Source organism: Pteropus alecto, unplaced genomic scaffold, assembly GCF_000325575.1.
Source record: "Pteropus alecto unplaced genomic scaffold, ASM32557v1 scaffold155, whole genome shotgun sequence".
Taxonomy (NCBI): Eukaryota; Metazoa; Chordata; class Mammalia; order Chiroptera; family Pteropodidae; genus Pteropus; species Pteropus alecto.
The window spans coordinates 21,049,057-21,065,053 of record NW_006438113.1 but is presented as its reverse complement, the minus strand read 5'-3'; the positions used below and the strand labels follow the sequence as shown (position 1 = coordinate 21,065,053).

The 15,997-nt window shown below is 36.9% G+C and overlaps 1 protein-coding gene across 2 annotated transcripts in view; it reads right to left on the bottom strand.

Moving 5' to 3' along the window:
• ANK3 (ankyrin 3) overlaps positions 1 to 15,997 on the bottom strand; it is a 556,993-nt gene that overhangs the window by 247,682 nt on the left and 293,314 nt on the right. The window lies entirely within an intron of this gene.

Genomic DNA, 15,997 nt, shown 5'->3' with positions numbered 1-15,997 from the left:
CTGATTTAGGTTTCTACATTATTTCCAGCCATTATTTCCTTATTAGCAACACAGCAAGGATGGATTACAAATTCTTTGAAGGGCAAAAGAGGACTCCTCCATCTTGCTTGCTGCTCTCCACCAAGCTAACTCACGTTAAGTTTCTGTCACTCCAGCTAGTCCATTCTGACTCTGGGTGGTACAGAAACCTGGGTCCTGGGGTTTTAATTATTCATGCACCTGTCTTACCTGTCATATGAGAGAAAACCACAGAACTAGCCAAAAAAGTAACTGATTGTTTCAGAAGTACTGGCATTTGACAACTTCCAAGAAAAGTAGGAGGTAGTAACTTAAGGACACAGACTTAGGGATAAAACACATTTAGGTTTGAACTTCAGCTCTGAAACACATTAGCTGTTCAACCCAGGGCAAGTAATTTAACCTTTAAGAGCCTCAGGTTCCCTACCTATTAAACAGAGATACATTACCCATTTTGTAGAGATGAAAAGTTTAAATGGGATATTATACTTCAAGGCTTTATAATAGTGCCTGGCATAAAGTCCATGTATCTGGTAAGTGCTGCTATTATTATTAGTAGTAGTAGTAGTTGTAGTAGTAGTAGTAACACCTGTGAGATATTATATTTCTACTTTATAAAAGGGGTGCCTGAAATAGAAAATGTGCTGATTTCATAATCAATAAAGAAATCAATTTAAAGTAGCTTCACACATAAAAGCCCAAATGCCTGGTACAGTGTGCATGCACATGATAGGTTCTGAATAATTACATGGTCAGTGAAAAGGAACATGGATAAAGCTAAAATATCTTAGAGTATAACTTCCAAAGACAGAAGGATAGCTGAAGCAATGTACTTATTTCTTAAACATATATTTACAGTTCAATACTGTCATTTGTCTTCCCAGCAAAAATTGGTTTTGGAAGAAGTCTTGCTCCAAGACTGAGTAAGTGGTGACAATACTGGTTTACGGAAGAAACACAGGAAAAGGGAAAGCACCAACACAACTCAGCTTAGCAACAGTTGCTTTAAGAAGAGAAAAGCAGAACATCATTTGGTGAAAACTGGTGTTACACTTGGCCTTTTACTTGCTACTTGAACTTTAACCTTTCATTTAACTTATGATCTCATGAATTCAACCGAGAAATCAGAAAAAGATTTCTTTTTGTGAGATGTCTACACAGATAGTCTGAATGCTGGATTTCATCAACTACTGGAGAACGAAGTACAAAGACCTCATGTGTTACCGCTCTGGCAAGCAATTCAAAACTGAAGGAAATATCTTTCAGTTCTCATGAAAACAGTAAGCAAAGATTAGTTACGGATCACTGTTTGATGCTAAGGAAGATAAGTGCTCAATAAACAAACCTATGAAATATTCAGTACATCTAAAAATCCACCCCCACATGCTTTAACAAGGAAAGAAATTCCAAAATGAAACTCAATCCTTCTTCTTCACTTACAATCAGTGTTTCCCATAATGATGGACTCAGAATAACTTAGGTTCTTTGGATATAAATAACTTACTTGATATGCTAAAGGCTCACATGAACCCTATTCTTTTCTAAATTCAAAGAGAAGAAAAAAATAAAAATAGTAGCAATCTTTGGAACAAGAGCTAGAATGAGGGTAGAAGTAGAGAGTCTCACTCTCTCTGTTCTCTTTTAATTGGCACGAATATTCATGGAACAATAAAAAGCTTCTGAGCAACATGGGTCTCTAAACAAGTCACACCTCCCAGAGGTAAGTGCAGACTTAGAGGAAACAAGTGATAAGACAAGAAAATAATAGAAGGGGAGGAGAAAGCAAGGACCATAGCCAGTAAATAAGCATTTTCCTGGAAACAAGTGGAATAGGACACAATGGTGCTAAGACTATGTGCCTAAGGACTAACATATCTATTTTTTACTTTTTTTTTTTCAAATTAATTGAAAATCGTAGTGCCACATAGTGAGTCACGTTAACTCAGCACTCACTATGTGCAAGGTGCCATACTAGGGATAGTCAAAGATGGATAATGCCTTGCCTTTAATTTTAAGGAATTTACAATCTAGTAGGGGATAAGACAATGTACACAAATATAATATAATATACACAGTACGGTACACAGTAAACAGTAAATGAGAGTTAATTAATTTTGGAACTTAGATGGTAGCTAAAGGTTCTGGCTTTAAGAGACAGAATGAATATGAGGGAGGGAGAATGAATTAGGGAGGGAGAACCCTAAAGGGAAAGAAGAAAGAGCTATGGCTTTAAAAGAATGTGGTCAAAATAATTTAGGAGATGAAAAGATCTTCACTACACCCTGAGCAAGCAATATGGGGTCTTCTAACTCTCGACATATTATAAATGAGAGGAGATAGAAAGATATTAAACAATTTGTAGGATCTATTCCAAGTTTTCTCTGGGTAGACAAAGCAGGTCTCTTAGGTCGCTCAGGCTGATCCTCTCAATTCTACTTCTCCAGGAAAGAGACTTTAGAAATCTAACTGGAGAGTCCTTGAGCCTTAGTTCCAATCGCTAAAGAAAAAGCAGCTATGGAAAGCTTCGAATGTTAACTGTTACCAAGATAAAAGGTAGAGAAGGTTGGAGGAACAGGAGGAGGAAAAATACTGCAATGTGAGCAATTAAGGTAGAAAAAGAAGGTTCTATTGAAAAGAAGTGCTGGAAAAGGTGAGCTGGGTTCAATAGGGTCTTTCCGGTTGCAGCAGCCCCTCACTCAGGAAGATGGGCTAAGACAGCCATGATACCGCTGCCACCCCGCCCTTCGGTTCTGTGCCCTTCCAAACTTCCCAGAGCCATTGACCTGGTGGTGTTCCAGGGAGAATAATTTAGCTCCAATTACTTAAGCTGCTTTATTGGTTTCACAGAGAAAATCCCTTAAATCGACTTTCACAAAACCAGACAATGCCACACAGAGGGCACAAACGTTATTTCCGCAAATGCTTTTCTTTTAGAGACAATTAGAATTTAAACAACAAAAGAGGCAGGGTTTTTTTTTCCTCTTAATTCAGTGGAAAACCCCCAATCCAAAAGCTTCCCACAGTTAAAAGAACCACAAACATTTAAATACAAAAGATCCATTTAAGGGTTCAAACTGAGAAGGTTTTTCTTTGGGAACTATCCTTACTCAGAAAATAAACTGATGAGGGAGCAAGTCCTAGGTTCTCCTTCCTTCACCATCCCCCACCCCCAAATCTGCCAATTATCAGGAAATAACTCCCCAGATGCATGCTAATGGCAGTCACCCAGAACGTACATCTGCTGCGTGTATGAAACTTGCTTTGACATATAACTGCCAGATATAGAATTATTCACTTCAGTGCTACCGCAGACTGCTCCATCCAAAGGCAGAAGCATTTGGGAAGTTCCCTATTTGAAAAGAGAAAATAAAAGACTACTCATTTGCATCTTTCAGTCCAGGTTCTCCTACTAGAACACACAAAAACTACACAGATAATGTCAAGGTGTTAATTTCTACTTTGAATCTTATTGCCTGGAAATTTTAGGGAAAAACTGTATTGCACGATAACATAAACAGGCAGATAACTACAATTCAGGCTTTGGAAAGATCAAGGTGCATCAGAAGGAACTTATGAGGGGAATGGGCACAGGACAGCTGCTCAGGTCAGCAGGGTCCCAGAACAGTTTAGCAATCCAGAATTAAAAAATTCATCTCTAGGACTTAAAAAAAAGCTTCCTAACAGGATTATACAACAAAAAGCTCCGATGCCAATGCATTAAAGGCACCCAGAAATGCTTTTAAAATGAAAAAATACCATTTTCAACTTAAAGTATAGGTGTAAAGTAGTAATTTATTTCTCATGTTTATGAATTAAGGAATAATGAATTAAAATAAGTAGCAAATTGAAAAAAAAAAAACAGAGCCTGAATAAAAAACTCTCCTTCACTGAAGGTTTGCTTTTGGCTTTCACTCGCACACCTACACAAACATAGATGCTCGTGAACTGGCTAAAGGAAGAGTCCAAATTTAGACAAATGCACGTAGTCTGATTTCACAGTAACTGAAGGACTGAGAAGTTCAAGTTAGGGAGCAGCTATGCAAGTATGGCACCAGATCCCAGGAAATTATGGCATCTATGGCCCCGGGGGGAAAGATGAGAACCTTCTTCCGAGGTTGTTCTTACAGAACAATCTTACTTGGGACTGCTCTTCCATACTTGTTTCTCCCCTCCTTCCTTCTCTTTCCAAAAGATGGTAGGGTGGGATTATCACCAAGCAGAAAATATAAATTTATGAACCATTTACTTTTCCATTTGACTAAAATTTCTAAGACTCAGAGATGGTAAGTACCACGTTGTTGTATGTACACATGCACAGGGCAGCTAACTTAGGCTCATATTTAGCTTAAGTAAATCAAACTGGACACTCTTGATAAAGGGAGGAAGGAAAAGAGGGAGAAAGGGATGGAGAGAGAAAAAGAGAATATGTATAAATGAGTAAAAAATAGAAACTGAATCTTAGATCCTTAAATTACTTTAGTCCATATGAGTTCCCCATAACCATTATAATATACACTGTAAAGAGCCAGGATTGAAACATCATCTAATGAAATATCTCTTTATTTCAATATAAGCTCCTTTGTAAAAATTTCCTTGATTACCCTTGCCCATTATATCTGTTTGGATTCTCATACTATTTATCATCTATGGGTTTTGTTTTTTTGTTTTTATTTGTTTGTTTGTTTTGCCATACACCCTTCCTTTTATCATTAACTTTGTTGATTAATTCAAACTGAGACTACTCTTGTGTGAGAGAGTTGTTTTTTTGAAGATGCTATATGTGACTGAGACCTTTGGCCCACTGCCCCCAGCTGAGCAGCCCAGGGCCATCCCTCCTATTCTGTGCATGTGCCCCTGCTTGTTCTGGAGAAAAAGGGAGATGAAAAACATTCAACGACCACTGAAAGAACATAAAGACCACAAGGGGGACTTTTAGGATGAAGACCAATTCTAAGAAAAACAATGCTTCAGAAACCTACTGTTTCGCCCTGTGAACCTTTGCAGTCATGGCCTCTTTGGATTTTTCCCCAGTAGATGTCAGCAGGCAGGGCCAGGAGAGCCATATGCATTATGGTCATCATGAGATCAGCCTGTGACCAGGCACGAAGTGGCTGTGCTTGGCTTATGCATCTCCGTGCCCACGTGCAGTCCATGATGTCATGGAGACTTTGTTGTCTCCTACAGAGTATTGTATACCATCTATCAGAATCTAACAAATAGCTCAGTTTTCGGTTCCATCCCACCTGTCACAATCAGTTAGACTTGACCGATGAATATTTTGTGAATTGTGAATTGTTCAATGATTGTGAAAATAAAGCATTAGGATTTAAGCCATCCTTCCCCTCCCCCAAGACAGATGACATGTTTGGTTAGAAGAAATGTTAAGAGACAGTTTGAGAAACCTTTAAGTGAGAGTGCTTCAAGCTAGATGACTAAATGGTTCTCCAACAAGTACAGGTGTCTTTAAAGACAAGAGATGGAATACATCTTTTCACTTGCTTAAAAAACTGTTCTTACTAGTAAATTGCTTTCATGACCATCAAAAGTTAGACACTGTCTTCAAACTCAATAGGAAACTGAATTTGACATTGTTTGGTAAATCTTTAATGAAAAATAACTAGAACCAATGTTATATTTTAATATGCTTTTCAAATAAACTGGAGTTAAGAACAGCAGTCAGGAAACTCTTTGCCATCATCTCTCCTGCAAATCCCAGAAATAAAGAGCATACGACATAAAAATAGCTCCTTGCCCCAGTTCTTCTTGGCTCTTGCCTAGATAGTGATTAAGAGAAAGAACTGTGGTGCAAGTTGGGTGTTAAATGTTAATTCTTTGCCTTTATCCTATTTTAAAGGAGCCTCCCTCCAAAAAATGTTGTATAAAAAGTAGAAACTTTTAGTGTAATACAAGCTTATTTTATGCTTATGGATTTTTAAATAAAAATACCTTACCATTTATATTAATTTTTAGGTTTTTATGGTTTTGTGTTCTCTAAAGACAGAATTCCACATTCAGGACACTCCAACTTAGACTCATCCCCAAGACCTTTGCATTTGCTGTTCCTTCTGTTTGATAAGCTCTTCTTGGAAAAGGCTTTCTCCTTTTAATAATTCGGATCCCAACTCAAATGTCATCTCCTCCGAGAGGCCTGACTACCCTAAATAGAACAGCTCCCCTTGTCATTACCTACCCACCTTACCAAATTTACCTTATTTACAGCATTTATTTGGACCTGATATTGTCTTATTGGTCTATTCGTGTGCATGTCTGTCTATTGACTTCCTCCACTAGATACAAGCTCTATTCTTACAGGGTCTCAGGCTGTCTCATTCATTACTGTATCCCTGGTACCTGAAAGGGTATCTGGCACATGGAAGTGCTCAGGGAATATCTGATATCTGACTACTTGCCATGTCTACACGAATGGTAACAAGAATTAACATTGGTTAGTAAAGTGTTCTGACTGCATACTCTTTTATAAATACCTGCTGTCCTCACTTTCACATTGTGGCTGATGCCCAGTGATATCAATGGCCTTAGTGGCACTCTCTTCTAGCTGGAACATATGTACAACCTTGACTGACAGTGTTGGTCGGTGTAGTTACCTTCAAACAGTTTCTGTCTGCAAATACATAACAAGTCTTAATGTGGTAAAGAGCAGCTAATGGCATCTCTTAAAATAATAGCTAAATGAACTACCACATTTTATAAAGCACCCTGTCATATTGGTCAGTTTGAGGTTCTTTAAAACATTTGTCAGGTATTCTTAACTCCCAAATTTATTTTGTTAATGAGATTTATGCTTTCCTTAGACTAATTCGATCTAAATCCTTATCAACTGGTCTTTTTAAAAAATTTCTTTAAAGACAAAAGCTGATTTAAATCACATGCCAGTTTGAATCAAAAGAGTTCAGCCATATTACTTGAAATTTTAAAATTTCTGACCATAGTGCCAAGAAATCTAATTTGACCAAATTTAGAAAGTTAAGCACAACTCTACTATTCATTTCTAAAACTTCTACTTGGTATCAGTAATTCTCTCCACACTTCTGAACTATAACAAAGAGATTAAATTAACTGACTGAAAAGAGTCCAAAATATCTAGTTTCTTTTTTTTTTTTTTTTCAGAATCTAAGAAACAGTTCTGATAGTTACAGAATTTTTTAACCACAGATTCAAATCTCAATGCATCTGGCACTGTGTGTGCATGCATGACTCTGTGTATGCGTTTGTATATGTGTGTCTGTGTAATCTATCCATAAAAGAAAAAAGAAGTTGACCTTTACAGAGAAGGCTTCTAAGAAAGATTAATGAAAATGAAAAACACTTCACCTGCTTAAACTATTAATTAAAAACAAAAGTTTATACACACACACACACACACACACACACACACACACACACACACACACACACACAGTTAAGTAACACAATTTAAACCTTTAACCTTTACCCTGAAAACTCTACATTCATGTACAGGCTTATATCAACATGGAAATGAGTGGTACTGGATATATTCTAGAGTCAAGACATTAGATAAATCCTGTTTTTGAAATCTTTTTTTCTTTTCTGGGGCATTTTCTTTATCAACTACCAAAGGAAATAATTCAGTATTCTATAGGACTGATGTGTGCCCTTATCTTTTCTAATACACTGCCCACTTGAGTCAATCAGAATTTCGCTACTAACAATTACGCTACTTAGAAAAAAAAGTACAATGATAGAATTCTGTAAGTGAACTACTCTTAGTAGTTTTCATGTATACCTATGGTCTTTACTAATAGGAACTTGATATATTAGAATTTCACAGAGGAATTTTTAAATCACTTCAAGTTTTTATCCTGATTGCCTTATTAGTTGGAATGTCTGGGGAATGGGATTGCAAATTTAATTTTTGGTTTAACTCAAGACTTTTCAGAAAATGTTTTGTTTAGCCTTTGATGTTGAAAATATTTCATAAATGCATTAGTCCACGTGTGTTTCCTACAGTTTAGCCACTTTATTCAGTAAGAAAGGAACTGGCAGGAGTTTGTAGTCATAGATATTATTCATTGTAGTAGAATAAAGTACAGGAGAAAATAGAGGAGATATATTCCAAGACATATTCTGAAAATTATTTACAACATATTCCTGGTTATAGTTCATTTCATTTTGTCCTGATGTCCCCACTCTTCTGAACATAAAGAGAAAAAGGTCAATTCAGATTTATTGTTAGTTTGGTTCTAGTCAGCAGAGGTTTCATGTATGGTACTTCATACTATTTTTCCATTAATCGAAGGCATATTTTCGTGAAAACTGTGTTTTTTTATTGCTAAACAAATATTCATACACTGTTTAAAAACTAAACAATGCCAAAAACTTTAAAGAAAGTTAAAAAATCACTACCTAGAGGTAACCATGGTCTACCATGTTGGTGAAAAGACATCCATCCATATATGCATAACTGCAGATCTGTAAACTGAGATGGGATTATCCCTCGCAACCACGTAGCTTAATTGGTAAATCCAGCAACACTTCTGTGCTATTAAGATATCCTACGTGATCATTTTTAATGCTTCTATTTAGACCAAAACCTGGTGATGAGTTAAAATTTTTCCAAATTTTCTTATAAAATACTGCTATGAAAAATCTCCAAACTTTACACATACATCTTTGCACACTTGTTTAATTATCTTCCTAGGATAAAATTCCAGGAAGTATAAACTATATTTTAAACTATATGCCTATTGAAGCACAACCAAGAATGTTTCCTATGAATAGATATTTTGTACATTTTCTCATTCAGAAGTCTGTACTGATTGGTAAGCTGAGCTAAGATTTATATCGTGAAGAGACCAAATAACTATTTAAACGGTATAAAACAATTCTAGGAAGGCAGATGGCCTACTGTCCCAAACTAGAATATTTCTATCACACATGAGCCTGCAGGGCTTTGGCCCAAAGCTCCCACAGTACCTTAATGAATACAAGTGGTCAGGGTTGTGGTTTCACATTTCATCAGGGGAATGCCCACGGACAAGGATAGGATGTCAGGTGGAAGGGAGATTTCCTCACTCAGCACTTTCTATTCGCTTCTAGCAGCTGGCTCCAGGCAACGTCCAGGGGATACATACACCCCACTCGTTCATTTGTTCTTTCAGCAAACTTCACAGAGCACCATAGCTCAGGTACCAGGTGTGGTCAGGTGGCTCTTGCTCAGAGAGTATGCTCAGTCTAGCCAATGAGTACAAGACCAGGTGAGTTCACAGGGAAATACTCTGCCTCAAGGAATTCAGGAAACTCTTCACACAAGGGACAGTAGAGCAGGCCTTTGGAAGGGTGAATGGGTTGGATTACTTGGACAGAGGGAGACTTCTTCTCTGGTTGCCCATTAAATATTCTCTTCCTTCTCCTCTTTTGCTGCCTCCACAGCAGGAAGGTTAACTACTCTTTTTTTTTCCAGCCTCCCTTGCAACTGAAGCAGCTGGAAGATGCAATTCTGGCTACTGAAACAGAAGTCAGGTAGGGGCTTCCGGGAAGGCTTTTTCTTTTTCTGATAAAGGCACTGAAGTAGTTAGTCCTGAACTTCACTTGCTTTTGTCTTGAATGCACACCTGAGGTGTGAAATTAGGTAACCAAAGTGTGAAGATGAACATCGCTACATTTCTGAACTAGCAGCAGCAGCTGTCTACCTTAAGACTTCTCGTTTTGTGAGAAGACAAAGCAAAAAACCTTTTCTTTGTTTATACCACTGTTAGCCAGATATACTGCTATCTATAGCTGAAGGCATGCCTAACCAATACATTACTCCTCCAACCAAAATGGTCTCTGGATAGAGGCAAGAAAATTAGTAGCGAATGAGGAGCCAAGAGAGGGCAAAAATACGGATGATTGCTGCAGGCTTCAGATTGTGCAACTTAACTCTCTTATGCTCTCAATATATGGCCTTTTCAAGTTCAGGAGGCATAGTTAAGAATACAGGGCAACTTTTCTCCCAAGTGTCAAGGCCTAAAACAGCATATGAGTGTGTGTTTTATTTTAAAAAATGTCAACACTGTCTGATAATGAATTTGAGAACTATGGTTTCCTGAAGATGCACCAACTTCAAAAGTACCCAAAACAAAACAAATCCTAACAAGAATCATAGAACCAAAGAGTAAATATAATGTAGGCATCAAAAATGAGAGCGAAAAGGCAGTACAACCAAGCAAAGGGAATGCATGAATATAATGCCATTTCTATATGCTGTCTTCATCTTGTAGAAACATTAAAGTCATATGAAAAGGCCATTTAAAAATTTTAAAACACAATGCAATATAAATATGACTTATTGTTGAACTGCACATGAAACTTACTGGATTTTGTTAACCAATGTCACAATAAAAATAAAGAAATTAATTTTTTTAAAAAAGCCAGCAGCCAAAGTGCTATCATCCCACTAGAATTAAAAGGAAGATAGACTTCTTTTAAATCTTAAGAGAAAAGAAAGCAGCATCTAGACTATCATGTATCTGGGCCAACTGAACAGTTTAAAGGTAAGATTATTCAAAGATGCTCAAGGGACCTACAAATGATGTAAAGTGATGTCTAAGGAGAAGAACTAATGATACGAATGTATACAGTTTGTTAGAAAAATGAGATAATAAATATGCAGACAGTTGTCATAACAAATCTAATAAATGGCCTAATAACTATTTCCCAATGTAATGAGAAAATAAGGTATCATTTTAATATGGACAATTTATAAAATCATAAATGGGAAGGAACATTGTGTTTTGAAGAAAATAATAGCAACAAAAACAATGAAACAATTATAGAGACATTTTCTATATTCCCAAGGGTGAGGGACAACATCCTAACAGGTGCTATTTTGTCAATCTATTTCTCTGGAGCAAATAACCAAAAATCACCACACATTGGAGTGTGAAATAGAAGATGTGCAATAAATTTCCAGGAATGAAAATCATAGACTTTAAAATCTAAGAAGATAAGATATTGACTGTTATTTACAACTATTTCCTAGTATCTTGTACAGTGTCTGACAAATACTTGTTGAAAAAAATAAAAAACTTCCTACATGAACACAATTTTTTAAATAATGAATTTAGCTTTTTCAAGTCACAGAGATATTACTCAATATAAAATACACATAAAGTTGTCAAATGCTATTCAAGAAATAAAAAACAAAACAACAACAGATGAAACATTCTTATGAAGTAAGTTATGGGCCCACACATTCTGCAGGTCACTCTCAAATTCCATTCTAGAGTCTATTAATCGAAATCTGACAGATAATATCTATTACCATTTTCACTGAACAATTATGTTCGTTATAGAATAAATCTCTAAATCAACTAAGGGATATTTGCCTTTAGAAGGAAAGATTGAATTATATTATCTTGAATTAGGTTACAGGCATTGACCACTTGTTAGGAGCATTTCTCTCTTGGTTGCCTAAAGTTTAAGAATACCTTCTTATCCAAGCAACAACCAATCAAGATTTAATCTGAAGTATGTTTTTTAACGGGACAATAAGAAAACATCAGAGATTTATTTAGCACTTCCGAAACACTTTATGTTGACCGTTTCAGGAAATTTTCCTAAGAATCACCTTGAGATGGATTATTGCTGTCTCCGTTTTATAGATGAGCAGATTTGTGAGGTTAATTAACGAACCCAAAGCCACACAGTAAGCAATGGAGGAGAGAGGAACACACGGGGAATGTAGAAATCCGACTGCAGAGCTGATTCCTAACCACCGTGATACAGTATGATTCTATCAGTGGCAGTGATGGTGATAATAATAATTGACAATAAAAATAATAATAAATTACCCTGCTTATAGTTGCTGGAACAATCTTGCCCATATTTAATCTTTATAGGTTTCACCAGACCTCAGTTGTCTCTCTCCTGCCAAGGGCAAAACATCTATTTTATAAGACCAAAGTATTAAATCACCGGACTTAGGAATTCTTTATCAAAATCCAACTGTTTTCTCTCCCTTTTTACCTTAGTGCTAATGACCCTGAAGGGAGAGGAAAAATGCTTAGCATCTTCTCCAGGCCTCTGATCTTTCCTCACTGCTTTCACTATGGTTATATGCCTGAAATTGTTACTCTGGCAGAATAGATGGTACTTTTTAGATTCTTCAGTTGCTTGGTGCCAGAGAAAAAATGAATAGCTACTGTAACTGCACTTTGAGTGCATACTTAAGAGATCTCCTCTTGGTATGGAAACAACAAAATAGATTCACGTGGCTTAAATTCTGAGAACTGCTGTCTACAGCAGGTTATGCTGTGGTCCTAACACGATCTTGCTTATCCTATTGGAAATGTTAAAAATTGGTAGCTTGTGTGTTTCCGTAATTGTAGTTCATTGATTAAAGAATAGGCTATTTAAAATTAGATCTTAGCTTCAACATTTTATCTTGGTACCAACTCAATCTTTACATGTTTATGGCATGTTACAGTGATATTAGAACCATGAGAATTGGCCTTCCTAGTTACTTCTGAACTGAAAGACAGGAATTATTAAAAATTAACAAAAGGACAACTGCAGGATGTGTGAGTTATGTGAGTAGGCAATCCATAAATAAAGAATGCACATGGCTAGCAAACATAAAAAAGTGCTCATCTGCACTAGTAATAAAATATTGCAAATTAAAACAATAACATGAACATATTCATCTATAAAATTGGCAAAGCAATGAAAAAGTTAAGTCATTGCTGTAGCGAGTGTAATGGGGTCAACATGTCGCACAAGTATAAACTGGTTCAACTGGTGTGGAAAGCAACTTAAGAGTATGCTTTATCATCAAATCAAGATAATTTCCTTTATTCTCCAGTTTTAGTCTCATATAGGACACACACGTGCGTGCACACATACCCGCACACACGCACACTACAATATTTTAAATTTGGGCCCAAACACCACTTTGTCTCATGAGAAACTATTCTCTAGAGCAGGGGTCCTCAACCCCTGGGCTCTGGAATGGTACTGGTCCGTGACCTTTTAGGAACCGGGTCACACAGCAGGAAGTGAGCGGTGGGCAAGCGAGCGAAGCTTTACCTGTACTTGCAGCCACTCCCCAGCACTAGTATCAAGCTCTCAGCTCCAGCTCAGATCGTCAGGCGTTAGATTCTCATAGGAACACTAGTCCCTGGTGTCATAAAGGTTGGGGACCATTGCGAGTCGAGAGAAATACCGGAACCCTCAAGATGCCAGTTTGCCTGTCTCCAAAATGCCCATGTTCGCATGAAGACATTCTATGCTAATATGTTGGAGGGGAGAATGGCAGGAGAGAGGGAGGGTATCACTCAGGGTTCAGAGTACTCAGGTATCTGGGTGAACTTGAACAAGTAGTTTAACTTCTTGAAAATGAGAATATCCTTTTTACAGAGTTACAAGGATCGAATGTGATAACGTCTATGAAAGTCCTTTGTAAATAACAAATCAATACACACCTTTTGAGACCTCAAAACTTTTATTTTTTTCAGTTTTCCTTTTCAGTGTCCACAGATGTCCCTCTCAAAGCACTGTATGTAGTACGCTATCCTTTCATCCAGGGGACAGACCTGCTCTCGTAACATTTTTATTCTTACTAAATTTACATAATTATACCCCTACTCTACCCCTACTAATGTTGCTCAGCAGAGTAACATTATTAAAATTTTGTATTACACTTAAGTGAGGCAGAAATACTACAAACATGAAGTCTTCAGGGAGAGGCAAGCAAGTATTAGAGCCTTGGATTCATGATAGAAGTCTATTATTTAAATAGATAGCACAGACTGCCTTACATAACTGTCCCTACCAAAGGGGAGACTGGCGTGACATCTGACAGAAATTTGCTCTAAAAGGATTTTGTTTAAATTTTTCATTAGACTGCCTTTATAAAAAATTGAAACAGAATATTCTCCCAGTGGGGGAACAGTTTGGTAAAAAGATGAGAATTTACAATTATCTTTTTAACAATCTTTTTAGGACTCTATGCTTTCTTTCTATGCCTAAAATATTAAGCAAGTGTTTGGCTTTTTTTGAAAGAAAAATAAAAAAACCCCGAAATCTTCCTCTAGTCCAAGAAGGAGGTTTTCAGTCTCTCATGTCTTGGAATGGCAATTTCCCATTATTAAAAGCCTTTGTTCTTCAGGCAATGTGCTAAAACAACAATGGGCAATGGGTGCCTCACTTCTGGGCTGATCACCAGCACACTGTGTAAAAATGCCTTTTTTTTTTTCTTCTCAAGGTGATTAGGCTGGTGGGGTGATGAAAACAGAACTACAGCAGAATTACCATTCATTTCCCTCTGCTGCACTGCAGATTCTTTCCGACCCAACACCCGTGTCCTCAGTGACATTAAGTACAGAAGGCAAGCTTTCCCTTTTTTTTTTTTTTTTTTAATGGATGCAGCAATCCAAAGAACAGATGGGGAGATCCATTGCTTTTAGAAATTAAATATGATAATTCTGTTGCTCTACAATGTTAAAACATTTCAATCCTGGATGTTTTAGGGAGATGGGGATAAAATCTGTATTTCAAATGGTGGGAGCCTGCTGTGAATACAGATGGAAATTTTATGGTTTGTCTAATGCTTGCCTATTTTAATAAAGAGAATAAATTACAGCAGCGTAACTTCATTCTATACTCCATGTGTTGCGGTATTGAAATAAAAGTAGCCATCTAGCCCGGAATCTTTTATCTCTCTGCATTATTCAGTTTATTCCAACCCTGCTTCTGAAATTTTTTTTTTATCAAGAAGAGCACATTCACAAAAAGGAGGGAAAAGAAAATCTCTAGGGGCAATATAGAATTCTTAACACACACACACACACACACACACACACACACACACACACACACTCACTCACTCACTCCAAGGGAAGGAACAAAAGTACTCTTTGTCTGGTTACTATGAGAACCAAATGATAGAACCTCACCTTTGAGATAATGGTATACAATCGTGGAGAATAAATTGACGCAGAATGTTTTACTTACTCTCCTATCACCCCACAGAGGCAGATAGGATCCCAAACCAAACACTGCTTCTCTATGTTCAAGGGTGTCTATTAAGCCTTTCAGCTTCATCCATGACATTTATTGATCATTCTTACTAAATTTCCATTAGTTCATCATTTATTCCATTCTACACAAAGGGTATACATACCGCACGAAGTTAAACTATGATCACAAAACATCGCTGGCAATTTTTTACAGTAGTGGAAATGAAAATAGAGCCAAATTAAAATACAACAAGGAATAAAATTACCTGACATTTTTGTGACAGGCTGGAAATGGACTTGCTCCTCTTTCACTAACAACATGACACTCAGGATGTGCCGATGTGTTTTAGAAGCAATATGCTGAAAGTCTACATGGCCAAATTTTGGGTTCAATTCTTAGTCTATGCATGTACCTCAGAATGGTTCCCTAAGGAGGATAATATCTTAAAAGGAAACCCTAGTTTTAATGATCTTTCTTTGACACAGAAGACTCTAAGAACTAACATTAAGGTTCAACAATGGTGCCGGAATTCCTAACACTGGCTGCTTCCAGTGGAGGAGGGACACTAACCTGGAAGTGACACAAAGGAACTTTCAGGAACAATGAAATGTAATATATCTTATTGGGGGAATGAATTAAACGACTATGCCTTTGTTAAAACTTATTCCATATATACTTAGGAACGTTGCATTTGACTCAAGTAAATTATAACTCATTTAGAAAAATCTCCCTGGAAACATTAAAAAATAATAAGATTCTAAGCCTAGAATTCCTTTCAGAATTTTCTGGGCATATAATTGTAAGGTAAATAAACAAAAAACATTGGACATTTGCATGAAAGCTGAGGTATTCCTGGTGCCACTCGTCTCTGCTTCAGTGCCACACTTTACGAAGACATTACCGTAAAAAGCTTAGTGTTATGAGATGAAAGTAAATATCACTGAGAATGCAATTAAAAGCTCTACATTAACTTGCAAGTTCAAGCTCAAACTGGGCTAGG